Source organism: Pan troglodytes, chromosome 6, assembly GCF_028858775.2.
Source record: "Pan troglodytes isolate AG18354 chromosome 6, NHGRI_mPanTro3-v2.0_pri, whole genome shotgun sequence".
NCBI lineage: Eukaryota > Metazoa > Chordata > Mammalia > Primates > Hominidae > Pan > Pan troglodytes.
The window spans coordinates 87,786,676-87,807,631 of record NC_072404.2 but is presented as its reverse complement, the minus strand read 5'-3'; the positions used below and the strand labels follow the sequence as shown (position 1 = coordinate 87,807,631).

At 36.4% G+C, this 20,956-nt stretch overlaps 1 protein-coding gene and 1 long non-coding RNA gene across 15 annotated transcripts in view; both read left to right on the top strand.

The window, feature by feature from the left end:
- MAGI2 (membrane associated guanylate kinase, WW and PDZ domain containing 2) overlaps positions 1–20,956 on the top strand; it is a 1,434,944-nt gene that overhangs the window by 1,005,288 nt on the left and 408,700 nt on the right. The window lies entirely within an intron of this gene.
- Positions 1–20,956, top strand: part of LOC129135524 (uncharacterized) — a 50,664-nt gene that overhangs the window by 10,650 nt on the left and 19,058 nt on the right. Inside the window, exon 2 of the long non-coding RNA XR_010158571.1 lies at positions 15,807–15,861. This is a non-coding gene — a long non-coding RNA (uncharacterized LOC129135524). The remainder of the gene's footprint in view (positions 1–15,806; positions 15,862–20,956) is intronic.

Here is a 20,956-nt window from a genome sequence, read left to right as displayed (position 1 = left end):
CCAGGTGAGCTACTCAACTTGCCCAAATGTCACTTCACTTGAAATGTCACTGACATGCTTCCCAGCCATACCTCCCCCGCTGACCTCCAGATCCCCATTGGGTATCCAGTGCAATGCTGAACAGTTATCATGTGTCAGGCAGTATGCTAAACTCTTCATAGACATTATCCCAGATAATTTCTACCAAAAATCCCAGAGGATTAGTAAAATTATCGCCATTTTATATTTGAGACCAGGGAGGCTTTTTTTTTTAGCCATCTGGAAACACAAAAAATGTAATCCCTTTAACATGACATTTGTTCACAAAAAAATGGTAAATTTATGAGGTGAGGAATATGCCAAATGCCAGATTTAGTTTTTATGCAATGTATACATATATCAAAACATTGCACTGTACTCCATAAATATTTACAATTATTGTGTGTCAAGTTTTTAAAAAGAGACTCTAAGTAAATAAATAAAAACAAATACATTTTCCTAGCTGCACTTCTGATGGATAACATGTATCAGTATTATTAATACCAAGTATTATCCTGTATTTGAATATACAGATAGTCTCTCCCTGGGCAGTGCTGCAATCTTTCCAAAATCGTTCTGATGAAAAATTTGTTGTAACTGATGAACCATCATTTGAATAGGATAATCAAAATGACTGATCCTTCTGAGAAACTGCCAACTCTGCATCCTATAAATGGGCCACAGTTGATTGGTTTGACCTGAAGTTAAGTATAATAGTCACAACTTAGATGGGTTTAGTAACTCTTCGGCTGATATATGGTTGTAGCCTGGTTGTTTCATGCTTATAAGCATAATTGGAATGCCTAAAATAAGATGAAATTGCTGAAGCTTCATTTGAAGAGCAAAACCTTGGAAAAACCATGAACAAGTTAGCATTTTTAGTTCATATGTGAGTATGTAATGAACCTTTTAAAATGACCGTCTGTAAAGAGTGCTGCTTCTCTGATTTGCCCACTTTGAACATCAGAACTTGACTGCAGAGGACATGCAGGACCCAAGGCATAGCTTTCTACTGGTAACAAAATCTGGTAGAGTTCCTTTAATTGATACTTTATGAAGACAACCAAAAGGTTGCCTGATGATGTATCCATTTTGCTGTTGAGATAACTCATAACTATTTGCCTCAGTGGTATATATGGACAAGTCCTTTTTATGAGAAACTAGTGAAATGTTTAATCAGTTCAGATCCTTCTGTTCACACCTCTCTCTCTCATTTTTATATGTCCTTCCAGGATATGTTGATTACCATTGAAAGTCCCACATCATATTTATGCCAGTTTAAGTTGATCACTTCCGTCACAGAAAACTTTAAAAAATTTAAAAATTAAGTCTTGAGAACATCTACTGAAGTATGGCCGAGTAAAAAGATTTTTATTCCACTCTCCTTCCTTGTATCTCATTAATAATTGCCATAAATAAATACATGCGAAGGAGAAAAGTACCATCATAAAAAATGAGTTAAACATATAGTATTTCAGCTTCAAAAAATTCAGAGAAACATAATTTCTTTAAAAAAAAAATCTTTAAAAAGTACCTACTAGATTTTAAAGAAGGAATTACAAGACAAAAGAAACACAAAATAGAAACTGGCAGAGCTTGGAAAAGCAAGAGAAGAGGAAAAAGCACAATCATTCTAAAAGCAATAGTAAAGGCAATAAAAGTAGCATTAAAATATTTTTAAAAATAAAAAAGGCAATATAGGCTTAAGGAAACAAATATATGAAAGAAATATAAAAAGAAAAAAATTGTATTAAGAAGATACATGTAAGAAACATGGTATACCTCACACATGTATAATTGATGTTTTCAAGGAAGAAAATGCGTTAATAAATGAAATAGAAAACTGTCCTGAAATTGTCACATTTAAGCTTACAAATAAAAAGAGATGGATCTAAAAAATCTGATATAAAATAAACATTAAGGTGAATCCCAGTAAATTATTATAATTTTCCAGAACATGAAATTATATGTGCATTTCAGGAGGAATAAATGCCAGGTGAACCTAGACTTTTGTGGTAGCAACAGTCAATATTGGACCATAGAATAATGTCTACTAAAGTTTGAGGTAAAGTAAATTTGACCCAAGTATTTTGTATTCATCCAAATTATTTTGCAAGGGTATATGAAGATTATATATCAACCAACAGACATTCTCAAACAAGTATACAGCACATAGGTCCCTTTTTTCATAATCTTTCTGAATTTTACAATGCAGCCAGCCAAAAGATGGATCAGTATAAAGAATTCAGGATAGAAAATCCATAGTTATAATCGTTCATTGATTTCAACATTGTGTGAATTATGGTGAACAACAGCATATAAATATAATAGCTCCTAATAATTTAAAATTTTTAAAAATCAAAAATTCTGGTTGAGGAGGGCAGATAGTTGCATGATATCTGCTTGCAAGGCACTGAAAGAGATTCAGTTTGCCTAGATTATTCACTAGACGTGACTAAAGTGGAAGCTAGAGCCGTTAGGTCTGATTGCTCAGGGCCTTTAAACACACTAAGGAATTTAGACATTTTCCTAAAAGCACTGGGAAGACATGTAACCACCCAAGGAGATCTTCTTGCCCCCTGCCCAGATAGAGCCAATGTATCAAGACAGGGGAATTTGAATAGAGAAAGAATTTAATGCACAGTATTATATGTACTATATCTACATATATATACTTATTTTTATATATTAGTTTACATATATATTTGTATATATACACACGTATACATATAAATATAAATTTATATATTTTTATATATTTACATTTATACATTATATATATATAAGTACATATTTGTATGTACACACATATATATGTGTATATACAGTATATACACATACACAAACACATACATATAAATTGAGGGAGAGCCGGGAAAACAGAAGAGTAGAAAGTTCAAAAGTTAAAATTTCAAGAGATAAGCACTTAATATAAAATAAATGACATCAGGATCATATTATGAAACAATTTTTATTCCTCACTTAACATTTATTTGAAGCAGCAGCTGGCTCTCCAATACAATAATACTAATCAGTTTTTTGATGAATCTAAATCCTAGGCCAATGAAGTATTTATTCTTCGTGAGAAATGCTGTTAAGTAACACATGTCTCTTCCTCTTTTTCTGCCCAGCCAGAGCAACAGAAAAAGATTGCTGGGTATGAGTGTGGGTTTCTTTCACCTTTAGAGCAGAGAGTATTAAAACTCGACCTAAAGCCCATTAATGAATTGTGAGGGGCCTACTGATGGACCAAAATGGATCTAAGATTGGAAGTCTTTTTTCACTGTTCTGCGTGGCTCTCTATTCCATAAGTTTTAGTTTTCACTTATGATTTGTGATGGTTAATACTGAGCGTCACCTTGATTTAAAGCCATATACATATAGCCAACTAACTGAGTTGTTTATGATTACTAAATTTGTAAACTGACCTTTGTACATTATCCCAGTTTACTGAAGGTTCCAGTTCAGTGTTCTGACTAAAGCTCAACCCTGAACAGAGAGTTGCAACATGACATACACCAGGTAGATAGGAGCTGCGATACTAAGTGGGCCATTTTTTTTCATCCCACAAAATGGCCTTAAGAAAAACATGTGAGAGTCTACACTCTAGTGGCGCTCAAGTAAACAACACCTCCATGTGATATGAAAATAAAGAAAATCTCTGAAGAATATTCTCCTCCCACAACTACTCCTTCTATATATATATTACTTCCTAAGAAAAGAAAGAGGAATGACAGGTCATGTTCTTCCTCTCGTCAAACTGAAGCCCAGGAGTCTAACTCGGAGACATCTTTGATGTCTGTATTCCAGAGTCAATTCACACTAACTCAAATAATTCTTGACTGCATAGTCTGATGTACAGATTAGTCAAAGACATAGATGGGAAGAAAATTATCGGATGTTTTAAAAGTCTTCATGAGGTTTTTATGATGGATGTATACAGGTCAGAAGATATCTAGTGATTTTCCTCTAGAAAAGAGAAAAATACAAAAATGGCTTTAATAATACAGGATTAGTTACATGTTATAACAGAGGAATAATCAAAAAATAATAGTGGAATGAGTGAATTAGATTTTATCAACTTAGAAAATGTTTATAGAGGGCTTATTATGTTTCAGGCACATTTTTAAAGCCTGGGGATAGCATCATGAATTGAAAATATTAGGCTCTGTGCTTGTGCTACTTTGTAGATGAGAAGAAAGGATGACCAAGTGTGTCTAACCCAGAAGCAGGGTTTCGAATTTCAAACACTACTTGCTACCACTATGTGAGGTCCAAGATAGGACCCCACTTCTCCAGTGCAACTCCCCAGTGTATTACTGCCAAATGTAAATCATCACTACCTTGTGCTATTTCTTTATGTCATAATAAGCCCACAGAGATTTTGAAACAATCAAAAATGTTCCACCCAAACACATTTTACAGAGCTCAAGTGATTAAGCTACGAAATATGTTTTCATTAATATGGCTCTGCTTAGTAGTTTTCAAAGTCTAGATAGAGTATTTGTCAACAAGAAGGGACACACAGGGCCACATGCTTACTGTGCAATAACTGGAAATAAGATACAAACCATGTATTGTTCTTTAGTATCAAGTTAACTGACAGGCCACTTGGTATCTCTTTGACTTGTTTAAAATGTACTTTCAAATAAAAGAAAGAAAACAAATGGTATTTTAACTAACTAATGTTTTCCTGAATGAGGAAACTGCCTTTTCTAATCTTGTATTATAGACAGGAGCAAACAGGTTTGCATCAATTACTGTTCTGTTTGTTTAATATGTATTTTCAAAAACAGTGAATACCAAATCAAATAGTTTTAATGCTCAGTTATGTTAAATAGCCCCCATTTGGATTTTTTCCAACATAAATCTAAGCAAATATTGATAAATAGCACAAAGCGTATCAATAATATGTTGTCTGAGCTTGTTATTTAGGGGATTAAAATCACAGCCGAGAGAGCAAATAAATATTACAAGTTACACTGCATCATATTTGCCAAACTTCCTAAATTATTAGCAGATCCACTGGGTAAATGCAGCAGCAAAGCACAATCTGTTTCCCATGCAAATCTGAAATCCACTTATGAGGCATAACAAGCCTAGATAGGATTTCAGATATATGATTACAGAATTATTGATTCACCATTTTCATCTCCAAAGAAGGTCATTCTAGGGATCACCTTGTAGGTTTACCCAAAATGAAATAAGAGAAGTGTATATGGGTAGTTTATTCTTTCCATGTGTACACACTTGAGGTCAGCTTAACCAACTTGTACCAAGATGATGATTCGTATAAGACACATAGAATCTATCATCAAATGATTTTCAATCAGATAGGAAGTATGTGAAACAAATGCACAATAACTCTAACACAAAGAAGAATGGAGGTCTCCATAGCAGTGTAAGGGCTGTCGAGGAGAATATGTTCAGATGGGGAAGGTGAAATGGAGTCCTGTTTCCTTGAATTTAATTGAGCAAGAAACAGAGGAGAAGCAAACACTTTGGAAGAAGAGTTTGTGTAGCAAAGGCTCATAGTCATAGTTGCCTTCTAAAGAAGGAGGATCCCTTTTATTTTGCTAGGGCTCTGGATGAGCAGAGGTATGCAGAGGGGACCCTGAAACTGCAGCTGGGCTAGGAGCTGGAGAGAGCTGAATTACTCTGGTTAAGGAAATGTGAGATTTGGGATTTGCCACTAGGAGGACGAGAGGAAAAGAAGAGAGAAAGTATGAAAGAGATGTGAGGCTAAAGCTAAAACTGAGAGACAGTCTGCAACAGGTATATCTAACCGGAAATGTTAATCATTTCGTTCCTGTAGTGGGAGTACTTCCTTCTCCCCAGACCTCTGTATTTCATTTCCTCTACTAAATGTCTTGTGTAGGTGGGATGCTTTGGTCATGGTATTTTTGTTTTGTTTTTGTTTGGGTTTTGTAATTTTTTTCTTTCTTTTTTTTTTTCCTTAAAATTAAGAAAGAGAACTGAATTCCATGACTGGGTTAACTAATTGTAATAGAGGGACCACATTAGCAGGAAGGTAAGTGGAGCTGTAAACTAATCACTGATGCTCCTCTAGTTACAAACAGCTTAGGTAACCAAAATCCCTAATTGTGCATAAATCCAAAGTGACTCCACACAAGTAATTGCTATTGCCATCTGTTAATGGCTGGCAGAGCTTTTTTATGTATCTGTGGAAATTGAAAGTTTTTAATAATTGAAGTTATTCTGGTAATGTAACCCTTTTCTCTGCTTTACCCCACAAATTTCTATAAATCTTAGAGAAAGCCACAGATTCCACATTTCGTGTCATGGTAGGTCAGATCCCTTTTACCTCAATCTTCAAGTGTATAGAGAATGCAACTAATATCAAGGTTATGTATGTAATCCAATTTGGTGGAGCAAAGTGTGTGTTAAGCAAACAAGTAGAAAACTTAGAAGGCAGCTTGAGACCAAATTGTGCAGGATCTTGAATGTTCAAGTCAGGAACTATGTTTCATTACACCATGAATTATAATTCAAAATTACAAAGGGGAGGAGGACTAACAACTAAGAATTGATATATCCAACCTAAATATCTCCCTCAAGTCCCACATCCATGTATCCAGCTGTCTACTGGACATTTCCGCTTGAACTTCTCTCGGGTATTTATTTTATTTATTTTTTGAGATGGAGTCTCACTCTGTTGCCAGGTGGGAGTGCAGTGGTGCGATCTCAGCTCACTGTAGCCCCAAACTCGGAGATTCAAGCAATTCTCCCACCTCAGCCTCCCAAGTGGCTGGGACTACAGGCACCCACTACCACGCCTGGCTAATTTTTGTATCTTTTAGTAGAGGCGGGGTTTCACTATGTTGGCCAGGCTGGTCTCAAACTCCTGACCTCAAGTGATCTACCCTCCCTGGCCTCCCAAAGTGTTGGGATTACTGGTATGAGCCACCACGCCCATCCTCTCTCAGGTACTTTAAACTTGACTGTCAAATTCATCTTTCTCCCCCTACATATACTTTTATATGTTTTCTATGTGTTTTTATGTATTTGTTTGTTGATACCTGTTTCCTAGCCAAGAAGCTAGGCGTCAGGTCTGTTTTCTTTGTCCTTATTCCATATAGCAAACTGGCCAATGGGATGTGTTAATTTTGCCTTCACGATGTCTCTTCAGTTCATCCTTTCTTTTCCAACCCACCACCTTTCATTTAGCCCAGACCCTCATGGTTTCTCATAGGAATTACTACAGTGTAACATGTGGGTGTATGTCAGATTGCCCGAGTTCAAATTCTACAGCACACTTCATCAGCCATATGACCTCTATTCACTTCAGTTTCCTTGTTTGTAAAATGTGGAAAATGAAAGCACCTACCTTAAATGAATAAATGAATGCATGCCTGAATTATAGGAGGAAGAAGAAAAATTACATGATCAAGCCTTAGCTTTATCTAGGTATGAATCCAGATAGTCAGATCCCATGGCAGGGCTGTCTGATAGAAATATAATGGGAGTCATTACATTTAAATGTAACTTTAAATATAAATATATTTATATTTAAATGTGACTTTAAATATAATGGGAGCCATTATATATATATGTGTGTATATAACTTTAAATTTTCTAGTAAAAAAATAAAAATACGTTAAATTAATAATATTTATTTAGTCCAATATAGCCAAAATATTCTCTTGTGGCACTAGACACGTTTTAAGTGCTCACTAGGCACATGTGGCTGGTGGCTCCCATTACTGGACCAAGCAGCCACAGAGATTATGACACTGGAGAATACTATTGTCAAAACCAATGAAAGAAAACCTCAAGAAGGTGCTTAGAAAGAAAAGATGATACATTTGTCCTGCTCACAGTGAGGTTAGGGTATGTAAGCAATTCGGGTGAAAATATCTTAATAAGCAGTGAGAAATAGAGTTCTAAAATAGGCAGAATTAGAGATTACATTTCAGAAGCCAAAAACCAAGGATCTAGCCATAAAGTATGCTTTAATTTTAGCTCACCTCAATAAGTAAATATTTGCTTACTAGTATTGCCTGGTGATGTGTGGTGTGCTGTGGGGCCCTCCATGACTTCACTCTTGCCGTGCCCCCTCCTCAAAGGTCCCACATCTTACTCTGCACCTCTCCAAATGCTGTCATACAAAGGCCTGCACCACTTCTTACATTAAGGCTTTTCCAACTATTTTGTCACGTTTATCTTATCCCTCAAATCCTGCTGTACATAAAATTACTATTTACACAGTTAGGCACTGTAATTACTCTGGGCACCATCTTTTGTCCTCATAGCTTGACTGTAAGTTCCTTGAAAACCAGGAGCACTTCTGTTTCCACAGACCTCAGAATCAAAGAACCTGAGTGCTCAATAAATGATTGTTGAAACAGTGACTGACTCGGGCAACGTTCAAGCTTCAGCTTCTGAAATTATGAAGGCACATCCAAGGAACTGAAAATTCCACAAACACTGTTCTTTAACTCAGTGCTAATGGTCAAACTGCTTCCATTTGCATGTGGGTGTTTGGAATGGCAGACTCAGAAATCATTTTTGACATAAATTGGGTAATCCAGAGGGCAGTATGGGCTTCCAGCTACTCTTCAGGTTCACCAGGAACAGGTAGTTCAAGGTAGTTACATTATAAACCTTAGATGTCTTGATGCACTTGCAGTTAATTCCAGCTAATTCATCTTCGGAGGAAGATGTTTTCATCACTGAGTAGTGAGCAGGAAGAGATTAATTTTAAAGGCAAGCAAAATAGAAGCGTCTTAACAGCCCGTTAATGATGCCATTTTCCCATTTCCTGCTCTTGATGTATTGTGCGCCCATGAATGATGGGGCAAAATCCAGGCTTTAGAAATTCATGTTTTGTGGAGAAAATCCATTTCTGTGCCTTGCAAAGCAGAACTACAGGTGCAGCAAGTGAGTAAACAGTACCAGCTGCTCCTTGGCTGTGGTTCGTTAAAGAGAAATTAAAGACAAAACCCAGGTTTGGAGTGAGTACAGAATCACTGAGAGGACAGCAACGGATTTTTCATGAGTTAGGCCCCGCTTCTAGCATCTCCACCGTAAAACAGCATGCTCATAAAGGAACCGCAGCACACACATGCTGAAGGTCAGAGCTGGTTTCTGCCTATATTCTGGTGAAGTGTTTTGGTGAAATGTCCTTGCAGACATTGTGACTTAGCCAGGGAACTCATACCAGATTCATATATTAAAGCTCTAGAGGCTGATTTGGGAGATGATGTAGAGTGCCTAAACACACAAACTTGTCACCAATACAAGTGAATTCACATCTTAAGCTTTTAAAAAATTCATATCTCAAGGAACCTAATGGGCTCAGGATTTTTTTTTTTTTTGTACTTATGACATGGGTTCACTTTTATATGACTAAGCTTTTAGGAAAAGTCTGTGAGTGGAGAAGTTTGATAGTATAGAGTTTATCAGAATACAGAAGATAATATTACACATCAGAGTCTCAAAAACGTTTCAGTGGTTATCTGTTTGCTTTATTCTCACCAGTTGATTCCTTACCTTGTGTCTGATAGCACCATGTGTACACTGCCACCAAGGATGAAGGGAACAAAGTATCATTACATGTGACATAAACAACAACTAATAACAAACTGTTGGTTTTGATATTGCTCCTGAGTGATTTTTGGCATTTTATTACTTCATTTGACATTCTGAAACTTCTCAGGAATTATGGGGAAGAATTTTCATTAGATGCAGTCAATGATAAGGGTAAATGAAGCTTATATTTATATTCTAAAGGTTATATTTGGAAAATTATTTTCTACCTATATATTAAATTATAAACTTTCATAAGTGCCCCTTTCTTAACTTCACAGTTAACTGCTGTGGACCATGGTATGTCACTTGTGAATGTAAAACAAATGCTAAGAGAACACTCAGTGGTCATGTCATGTTATCTTCTTGAAATTTATTCCTAGGGCTCTAGTCACGTCTTATAGGACGGTTTACCCTGATGCAATTGGCTCCATTGTTGCTGCCCTGGTGCTGGTATTACCTCTTCATATACCCTTGACTCCCATCTGCTGTCAAGATGGGGGCACAGAGGCTGAATGAAAAGGTGAATGAAATACCAGGGCCCATTTCCTGCATGTGAGTGGAAGCAAAATTTTATTTTCAAACTGAGTCTTTTCTGGTAAGCAGACTTTGCCCTGCTTTGTACCACTGCTTTCTATTTAGAATCTGTTATGCCCTCAGTGAAGAAAGTGTTGCAAAGTACAAATTCTTTTTGCATGACTTCTTCCCCCAATTCCAAAATGCTTTTATGAGTCAATTAGTAGAAAGTAGAAAGAACAAGACCTTGTCTATTGAAAGGAGCTCCTGCTCACGTGTGAGCTGCCCTGCCTCTTGAGGTGGTACAGACGCAACTAAGACAAAGCTGTGAATGGCAGCCATGATGCTTCGTGGATTGCCTGACACACCATGAGCACCATGAGAATGTTCTCACTGCCACAGAGCAATAGCGTTTCTGTCGCTAACAGGAGCCAGAAGTATGATTTCCATTATGATAGGGAATTTTCCTGCATCCTCCAGTCTCCCACACCTCAGTCTAAACCTTTCTCAAGTAATCCTGTGTCATCACTCTGACTCTACTCTGCATTTGGTATAGATCAGCCTTAGAGAGTACTGCTGGCATCTTTGCATGCCCCCGCCACCCCACAATCATAGTTGGTTCCTAAATGCCATTTCCATCCCCCTGCAGTGGACCAGCCTAACTACCCAGGCCCCATGCCTATCTCAGAACAGACTATTTGGATCTGGGCTTTGAAAGTCATCTGTTGGCTTCTGAGGACAGGCCAGCTTGGGGATGCGGCTGGGAGCTATGAGTTGTGATGTATCAGGGGAATGTCTTAGGCTCACACAGAGGTGTTGCATATAGAGAGGGTCTGTGAGTGGAGAAGTATGAGAGGGCAATTATAATGAGCAACCTGTGCTGCCAGATGGGATCAACCAGGAAAAATCAGCTAGTGAAAGCTAATGATGAAATCATGTAAAGTGGGATAGGCAGGAAACTTTTCTAGGTTTTTGTTTGTTTGGGTTTTTTAAATTTATTTGTTCTTAGCAATGAGCATGAAAGTTTGGTTTGAGTTCCCAGGTGAGGAGCCTCACACTCTTCAAATGCATAAACTTCTCAGACCACTTGTCTAATAATGGTTCCAGGTAGAATTGAAAGTTGAGGACAGAGGTCTGTTGCAAGGACTTTCTCCTCATTAAAATTTTTTCTCTTCAGGGCTCTCTATGTCTGATTTGGCAGCCTCATCCCTGAATGATCCAAGTGGCTTTCACCTCATTGGTTTTCACTTCATTGCTCCTGGCTTTCTCGGGAATTGTTTAATTGGGTTACTATTGTCTCACTGGCAGGAACCTACAAAAAAAGGGCTCATTTCTAAAGCAGGGCCTTCCTCTCCAACCCTAAGTGGGCCTATTAAGCAAATGCAGCCCCTTGACCAGTTTGACCCTTTGTATAAACATAAACATGATTATGGGCCAACTTCTTTACCTGTACCTTTTTCAAAAATAAGAAACTCTCCAGGGTATGAAACTGATGCACTCACCCCAGATCTTTCCCTGAAAAATCTCCAGATATCTACTTGTGTGAAGGACCTTGTTCAAAATGGCATTTCCCTGTTTCCCATTTGACCTTGTCCTCTGCTTTGAGAATGTGCAAAACCCTTGAGGAAAGTACATTTTCATCTTTCTGTAGTACCTACCAACTTGGATGTGTTTTTAGGCAAGGGATAGCAGAAAAACTCTGGAAAAATTCCCCTTTCCAATAGAAATCTGTTTATTTTGCCTTTAGCAAGGAACTGTTTGTTTTCTGGGCTCCAGATTTTCAATCTGCTGGTTGAGGCAAATGTATCTAATGTGTCCGGGGATGAATGTGAGTGCTGGGAGCTTTATGGCTGAAACAGGAGCCTTTCTTGGGATTCTCTGTGACCTGGGGCACAACTTTAGAACAAGGTGGTATTTGCAGCTTTGGTGCCTGCAGGCATGTGGTTTCCAATCACTTCTGCTTGCAGTTCTCAGCTTGTGAGCCCACTTGTGTGTGTTTTGTTTTCTTGGCTTATGGAGTTTTAAAAGTAGCACAGAATGTACCAGGGTAGGCTCAGCTGGAGATGACTAAAAGGAAATCTTGGGGAAACTGGCAGAGAGCTGTCCACTGGTGAGAAGCAGGCACAGCTGAAATCCGTTGGTCCTCTGTAAAGGAAGGCAGTGTCCTTCACAGACGTGAAGAGTGAGGTTAACAACTTGAATTTCTGACCAAGTGTCTATGCCACTAATTTCAAGGTGTGGGGGAGAGCAACTCTTCTTAAAGTATATCTGTTCAATGAAGAGCATAATAATACTAACTGGCATTTAGTGAACATTTATTATAAGCCAGAAACTATGCTAGGCCTTCTTAACACATTCTCTCTTTTTAATTCTCCCAATTGTCCGTAGGCGCTAAGTGCTTTAGATTACCCCCATTTATAGATCAGGATTCTGAAGCACAGAAAGGTTAAATCAATTGTCCAAGATGACACAGGTGGCAAAGTGGCAGACCTGGGATGAAAACCCAAGGCAGACTCCGGAATCCAAGCTCTTAAACTTGTGAGGCATTTAGGGATTGAGTTTAGGTCTTTGTCTGGTCCATGCAGAGGGATAGGAGGCAGCGGGCCCTAAGGGAATGAGTGATAGAATGGCCGGCCAGCCAGCCAGCAACTCCCTCATAGGATGGAGTGGATTTTCAGTCAGACTTCAGCCTTGCATTTTCATTTTGCTTCAAAGATTATTTTCTTGTTTTCCTTACCTTTATTTTTCCTTCTGCAAGAGTTGATATATCTGTACTTCCATTCATTTCTCCAATTTTTCTATATCTCCAATATTTTCAGTTTTACCCTTTATATCCCACTATCTTTCTTGATGCTGTTCTAAAATAACCTATTCATTGCCCTACTCTAAATTCTACTGTCTCACTTTATGTGAGGGTAAAAGGATAATATAGGAGATGGAGTAAAGTAGAGTCATCCCTGTTTGTTCTTCTCTCCCCTTTTATCCCCTTTCCATAAGAAACTAGAGAAATGTTCCTTCACCTATGAAGAAGAGGGAGGAATTGAAGTGTTTCTTTTTCCCTCACCAGGGGGAGCTGCCCAAGCCAGTGAACCCCTACCCTGTTTCCATCCATCTCTTTATCTGTTGCAAGTTATCCCAGCAGGCTGTCATCTCTTCTCCAAAAGCTAGACACATACTCTGACTTCCTGATGCCCTTGAAGGCTTCTGTGTAACAATTAAATTTGAGTATATGGTTCTATTTTTCCTCCATAAAGACATTTTCATTCAATTTTCCAGGTTCTTCTCTCTATACAATCATTGTAACTTGTTTAATTGAGATGATCTATACCATGTTTCTGATCTAGTACTGTTTCTACCAATGCACAGAATATCTGCCTGGATTCAGCCAAATCTGCTCAAGCATTAAAGAGCTAAGTACTTAGGCTTTGATCTTGGCATCATCTAATCTAAGAATCTATATCTGAAAAAAAAGAGAGCATGTGGAAACAACTGAAGCAAAAAGCAAAGAGACAATGTGGAGGAATATTTTTATCAATACATATTTTCCTCCTATGGCATAGTAATCACTTGACCATAGTATTTTTCTAGACAAGACTGTGGTACAATGCTTCATTCAATCATTCATTCAGTGATTAGCTAAGGATTATATTTGTATCATATTTGGCCCTCTGGAAGCCTAAAATGTAAAAATTCCTCACATTTTATATTATTGGACTATGTGTGCATAGACTCTAAATCGTATTCTGGCTCTAAAACTGGTGAAAAGAGAATCAGAATAAAATTTTTTCTCTCCCTTTAAATAATATTTTGTACTTTTCTGTACCTTACACTACTGGCTCTTAAGCCAGATGTGTCTGCAACTGAGAGAACCCATGAATGCTGATGTCATCCAGAAGATTTGAAAATAAAACAGAAAACACTCTTTCCTGCAAAACCACCAGATGCTGTCACTCAGACAAACCACTTTATGCTGTTCTGATTGGGACATCCTTTACTACACTGAATGTAAATGGAGAAAATTCGGGGGAGGAAATATTTAAAATTACAAAGAAATAGGAAGATTTTTCGATAGAAAGATTGGTCCTAAAGTTTGCAGGCTGAGAGGAAACAAATTCAAACCTATGAAACCAAGAAGAATATAGATAAGATGAACAATGACTGAATCACCAAATCCTGCAATACAACAATTAGAGGGTGTCCTTAAATGCTTGAAAGGTACATTTTATACAAATAAGGAGTAGTAAACACACTTAATAGCCACTCTTTTCCCCCAAAGCTGTCCAATGCTAAATGTATCCATTAAAACTACTTAGGTAGTTAAGCTGTAATTGGGTTATTAAGAGAAAAGAAGGAAATAGATACCTCTCAGATGTGTAATTTTAATGGTAAGGGAAAACATTGATTATTCAATGTGTTGTGAGAGAGAAAAACTTTGGACTTTATAATGGCAATTCTTATTTTGACCACCTTCTATCTTTGGACTTTCGTGCTGTTTATAAGCAACTACTCTAAAGAGTGAACATGGGAATTGCAAGCAAATAAAACACCAACCCAGGTTATTTTATACATAATTAGTTAGTGAAATCTTAGGGGACATATTAAAGTTTCTCACTAAAGTAAGATTTTACCATTATCTGATATTAGATATTTGTCACATTGTGTTTATACTTTACCCCCTGGCTAGTAGCATTAATAATGAAAATGAGTGCTTTATACATGCGTATTAAGTAGGTTATTCTTTTTTTAATATGAGCTACATTTTCAGTCCATTTCTTTGTATAATTTTTAAACTATATGGCACAATACAGTAAATATTCATAGGAGGTCAATAAACTATACAAGAAACAATTGGAATAAATCTGGTAGATTGTTTCTATTTAGACATTAACTCTGTTTATCATTTGAGGAATTCTCAGTAGTTGTACCAGAGGTGATTGATTATTAAATCTATTAATTAGATACAAAATACTAATATGTTCTGTTCAAAAGAAGTCAACAAGGCATAATTATCACACAAATCAACAACGAAGAAAGACATGTTTTAGGACATTTGAAAAAATCACACGTAGCGTATTTTCTTGAGAATCTTAATCATGACAAAACCTGGGTTTCACTGACTAGATATGAAATGTGTGGGGCATTTGTTTACTAGGTGTTTAAGCACGGTTAGAACTACAATCTGAAAAATGTTTTAATTGTACAGCCTTACAATTATTTCAATCTAAATATCAGAGGAGTTAATAACATCAATTAATTTCAAAATTATGCTTCTATTTTTGTGAGGCCAAGTATAAATTGTTTTTGGCAAAAAGAAAAGCTAGTTTTACCTTTTTTTTTTTTTTTGCAAGGCCTGCACTGGGTTATGTGTTCTAATGCACAGAATGTTTAGCTAGGCTCAACCAAATTTGCTGTCAGATAAAAAAAATTAATAATTTAATATTTAAACCTACTGCCTCACATGTAGTATGAAGAAATTACCTGATTTTTAAAAATCAATTTTATTTCACTTATGCTTTTCTTTAAATTAAGTATTTGAACGCTTAAGATTTGGTATAATTCTTATTTGATGGTCTTGAAAATTGGCTACAGTCTGTGGGAAATATGAAAGTTCACTTAACTATCTAAAAATTTTATCTACATGATGCCAAAACTCTATTTCATGGAATCTTTGGTAATTTTCTTATGGATTTTAACTTTTGCTTATGTCTATTTTCTCCTCCTAGTATTATTTACAAGACAACTTCAAAAAAAACACTGCTAGTCTGCTTAAGAATTTAAGTGAGTATATGCACTCAACCCATCAGCTTTAAGTTATGAGAACATACTTTAAGATACATAATGTTTCAGGTCACAACAAAATGCAAGCTACATGCTGAAAGTCTCTGGGTCATGGAGTTGGTAGTTGCCATAGATTCTGGGATCAACTTTGCCATTTACCATCTGCATTTTCTTTTTCTTCCAAGACTATGTTTCTCTTGCTTTTGACTGACCAGTTGCATAAATACTTTTGGAATAAGCTTCTGATTAAATACCTACATGTAAAACTGCTAATGTGATTTGCAAAGCCAATAAAATACCCAAGAAATAGTCAGAACTGCTTTCCTTTAGCCTTTGAGAAAGAACAGTCTGCTTCCATAGGATAATCATACTGAATTTTAAAAGTAAGTTGCCAACCACTGCTTTGCTTCCTCTCCCTAAATAGCAGGTATTAGCTCTAAAGAAAGTCAAAAGAAAATGGACAAACTGTGATCTGCCTTCACACCTTTAGTCAGCCTTTGAAAGTCCTCCTATCTGCAAGTGTCTCAAATAATTACTGAACCTCTCACATACATATTTTCCTAAATGAAGTTAGTAATCATGGAGGCTAATCAAAAGTTCATTGAATCAGCAGGGAATGTAATAAAGGTATTTATAAACCAAGTAGGTGTTTTCTTTTGCTTAAAACACACACACACACACACACACACACACACACACACACACACACACACACAGAGCCTACCTCACTGATTCCAACGGGCAATTCAGCTCATAGAGAAGCTATAAGTCTATAATACCTGTCTCTGGGAAGTGAATTAAATAATATATGCCCAGGCAAACCTGTGCAAAATTGTAAGTCTGACACATTGAACTTGATGGAACTTTCTCTCAGGAATTTCTGCCTTTTGCTAGTAACCCCTCCTGTTGGACTTAGAGAATTGAGTCAACTAGGGATCCTGGTTGGAAAGCCATCCCTTTGCGCTGTTAACTGTAAACACATTATTTGTATTTTCACAGCGAACTCGAGGTCCTAAAGATTTCAAGACCTAAAGGACTAGTGGTTGCTTAGGGGGAATCTCAGGAAACAGACAAATTACTACACTTTTGGGGCATGTCCCTTCCAGCTCAGAAAGTTACCAAGTTTCCCTTTTGTCCACTTCCAGCCTTATCTGTGGGATTTCCCCCTATAACAACTGTTTAAAAGGTGTTGAAGGATACTATTATTTTCATCAAATACGAGAGAAAGTAATGAACTTCTGATTCCATTATCAGAAGAAATGGTTTATAATTAAAACTCAAAATCTAAGTATATTCAGAAATAGAGGAGTGTTTTTCTCTATTTTTAATAAATTTCCTGGAATACTACTTAACTTTTTAAATTAGAACTGCACTCAGACATCTAAGGTAATTTATGATTGTATTAAGCCTACTTAAAATAAAATCCACCCTCTGTAGAATTTTTTAGCTGTAGAATATATATGCATATTTACATGCAGGCTTTTAATTCCTAAGTATTTCTTCTCTCATCAATCCTAGCCCCTCTTATTAAAAAAAAAAAAAAAGGCTTTTCCAGAACAGACAGTAATACAGTTAGAGCATTGTAATATTTTTCTCTAATTGTAGCTTAAAGACCAGAATCACCTGAGAACTTGTTAAAAATGCAGAATCTCAGGCCTCACCCCAGAATGCTGAATATGGAATTGGAATCTGCATTTGCATTTTAACAAGATAGCCAAATGATTCATACACACATTAAAGTGTGGGAAATGCCACTCTGGAGCATGATTGAAGAAGGGCAATGTAGCACAGTGGTTAGGAAAAGGGATTCTGGATCCAAAATGCCTGATTCAGATCCCAACTCCATCACTATACTAGACATGTGGCCTTGGGTAAATTATTTAACCTCTCAATACCTCGATTTCTTGATCTATAAAAATGAGAATACTTATAATACCTACATCTTTGCATACTCATGAGGTCAAAATAAATATGAGTAAAACACAAACATACTGGCATATAGCAAGTGCTGTACAAAGCTAGTTGCTTATTTCTAAATAAAATTATATTTTCTTTATATTATTATTAAGTATTATTAGGTATAGTCACCATTTTTAAAAAGAAAAAGCCTTCTTTTTTGTGCCTTTTGAAAAAATGTCTTGAATAATGGCATTTAAATTACTAAGAAAATAGTAGTATAGCAGCAGTTAGAGAAAAAAGGTACATATTTATTCTATCTTTTTAAATTGTGTGGTGTGAATGAGGCCAAGGCTGTGGGTTTAATCCCTTTATCAGTCTATTAGCTTCTCATAGGAAAAAATAAAACAAAGAACGAAATCCATTTTTTTCCACGGGAGTTTTCAGTGGAGAAATTCTACCTCCCCTACCCTCTTCTGAAACTGCTGCCTCTAAGCCCTCCTCAGCCTACCTCTGACCCTAGGAAGCTGTCTCACAAATGCTTGGAATTGCCTAAAGGTGTATATCAGAAAAGGAGAAAAGAAAAATCTGTCAAGCATAGCACCAAACAAGGACCAGAGAAAACAATGAGGAGGGGATGGGAGTTCTGATGATGTTTGGGTCAGTTACAAAAAACAGTGTGGCGATTTATTAATATAAACAGTTTTGCAGCCACTTGTGGTTTTTGAAGTACCTTTTCCCACTTTATATTTTGAAACAGAATGGCCTCCCTCCTGTACTCATTATAGAAACCAATAATAAAGTTCATGTCTTTTATTTGGAAGGCAGTCTCTAGATACCTTATGATAATAATTGTGCTTTGAAGTGCTACCTTAATGCTTCTGTACTTTAGTCACTAACTTTTTGTTAGTAACACAGCATTATATCTGCCATTACACTATATGGTAAATGTGTATACAGGAGCATGCTACCCTGTCCCAGAAATGTGGAGGTCCACAAGCTGAGCTAAGCTACTGTGTCTCTGAAGCTTGAATCACTTGTCCCTTGGAAAACAGCTTGGCAGTCTGATAGGCAGCGACCTATAGCATTGGTGAGTGTTTGTCCTACAATTGAGCCTATGGAGGGAAGAGAAATATAGGTGTGAAACTAATAAGCTAGAAACCAGAGGTAATTCCAATGGAAGGTGAGAGGCCAAGTCAGGCTTTTTATGGGGTCTCAGTGCTTGGGCACGGCAGGCAGTTAGCAAGTAAAGGCACCAGCCTTAAATGGGCTGCATGTGTTTGCAGGTATTCCAGGATGAGGACCTGGATGTGGAGGACTCTAGCATGAATTTTTTAAATATACTTTTTGACAAACCATGAAAAGGCCAATTTGTGAAGGAAATTACATGTCAATTTTTAAATATTTTTATCTTCACTTTCTAGCTCCAAGACACTAAAATTATCCTAAGAAGATAGCTAATAATAAGGTCAATTCATCACTGGAACAAGGATAAGCAAGGATTCTTATTTTCAAGATAAACATTTGCATTTAACAAATTTTATGTTATCTGCATTTATTCCTTTTTAAAAGTGTGTTTTCAAATAATGACTTTGTATTTATAAAGAAGCATATATACTTTAAGGAGAGTACCAGAACCTGCTCCCACCTTCTTCTACTATCTCTTACCCTTTTCCCAATTCCTCCATAGCAATATCAACTTCACTGGCTTTCCATAAACTTGTCCTCTTTTCTGTCCTCGCCTGAAGTACCCATTATTAGATTTAATGTTTTGTTAAATAGCAACTAAATAATCATTAAATATAATTACAGAAGACTCTGTTACGATGCGTTCCTGTTTTCTGGGAATAAAAGGGGGTCTCTGAGAACTTCTCATTTATGCGTTTGGATTGTGGCTGGAAGTTCACAGGAGATGGCATAGGATAAAAAATTCCCATGGAGTGGAGACAGATTTTTCCTACTACATGGTTGTCTTTTGGCCTACACCAGCCCAATTTATAATTCTTTTTCAGGAGTCTTGAACCACTGACAGACACAAAATACAGTACTCATTAATCAAAAGTTGTGTAAAAACATTGTAGATATGATTATACAGCCAATACAGAGAGATTGGAAATAGGATATAATTTGGAAGTGTGTATAAATTAAATTTTAATAGAATAGAATAAATGTAAGCTTCCTTTCATTTAATGTTGTTCAAATTCATATTCTGGCTGGTTTTTTTTTTTTTTTTTTTTTTTGTCTTTTTGTTCTCTCAGTTACTGAAAGAGTGGTATTAAAATCTTTCACTATGATTATACATTTGTCTATTTTTGACTGATTCTGTTCATTTTGGGTCATGCAGTCATGATATAAGGCATATACAAATGCATAATTGTGATGAATTCAGCTTTTCATCATCATGAAATATTCCTCATTATCTCTAGTAGCACTTCTTGTCTTATAGTTTGCCTCGTATCAGTATGGCTTTCTTTTGCTGTATGCATGACTTGTCTTTTTCTATCCTTTTACTTTCACTTTTTCTTTGTCTTTACATTTAAAGTGTGCTTCTTATACTCAGCATATAATTGGATTGCCTTTTTTTATCCAGCCTGGTAATATTGGGTTTTTAATTAAAATATTTAGTCCATTTTCATTTAATATAATTACTGATGTGGTTGGAATTAGATCTATTCTTTTGTTATTCTTTCTATTTGCCCCATTAGTTTTTTATTTCTTTTTTCCTCTATTTCTGCTCTCTTGAATTTGAATTCCACTTCTAATTGAATTTTTAGCTATGGCTTTTGTCATTTGTTTTTAGTGGTTACTCTAAAGATTACAATGTACTTCCTTAACTTGCCACACTTTAGAGTTAATGTTATATTATTTCATGTAAAATGTTAGAGCATTGAAACAGTAGAGTTCTACTTGCCACCCACGTCTTTTGTGCTACTGTTGTCATATGTATTACATGTGCATACATATAAACTCCATTATTTGTCTGTTTTTATTTGTACGTAATATGTTGCTTTTCTCTGGCTGCTTTCAAAATTTCTCCTTGTATTTGCTTTTCACTAGTTTAATCATCATGTGCCTAGGTTAGATTTTCTTTATATTAATCCTGCCTGGGATCCAATGAGCTTTTGTATCTCTTAAGTATGTTTTTCACCAAATTTGGATTGTTTAGGAACATTCTCTCCTCACCTTCAGGAATTTCAAT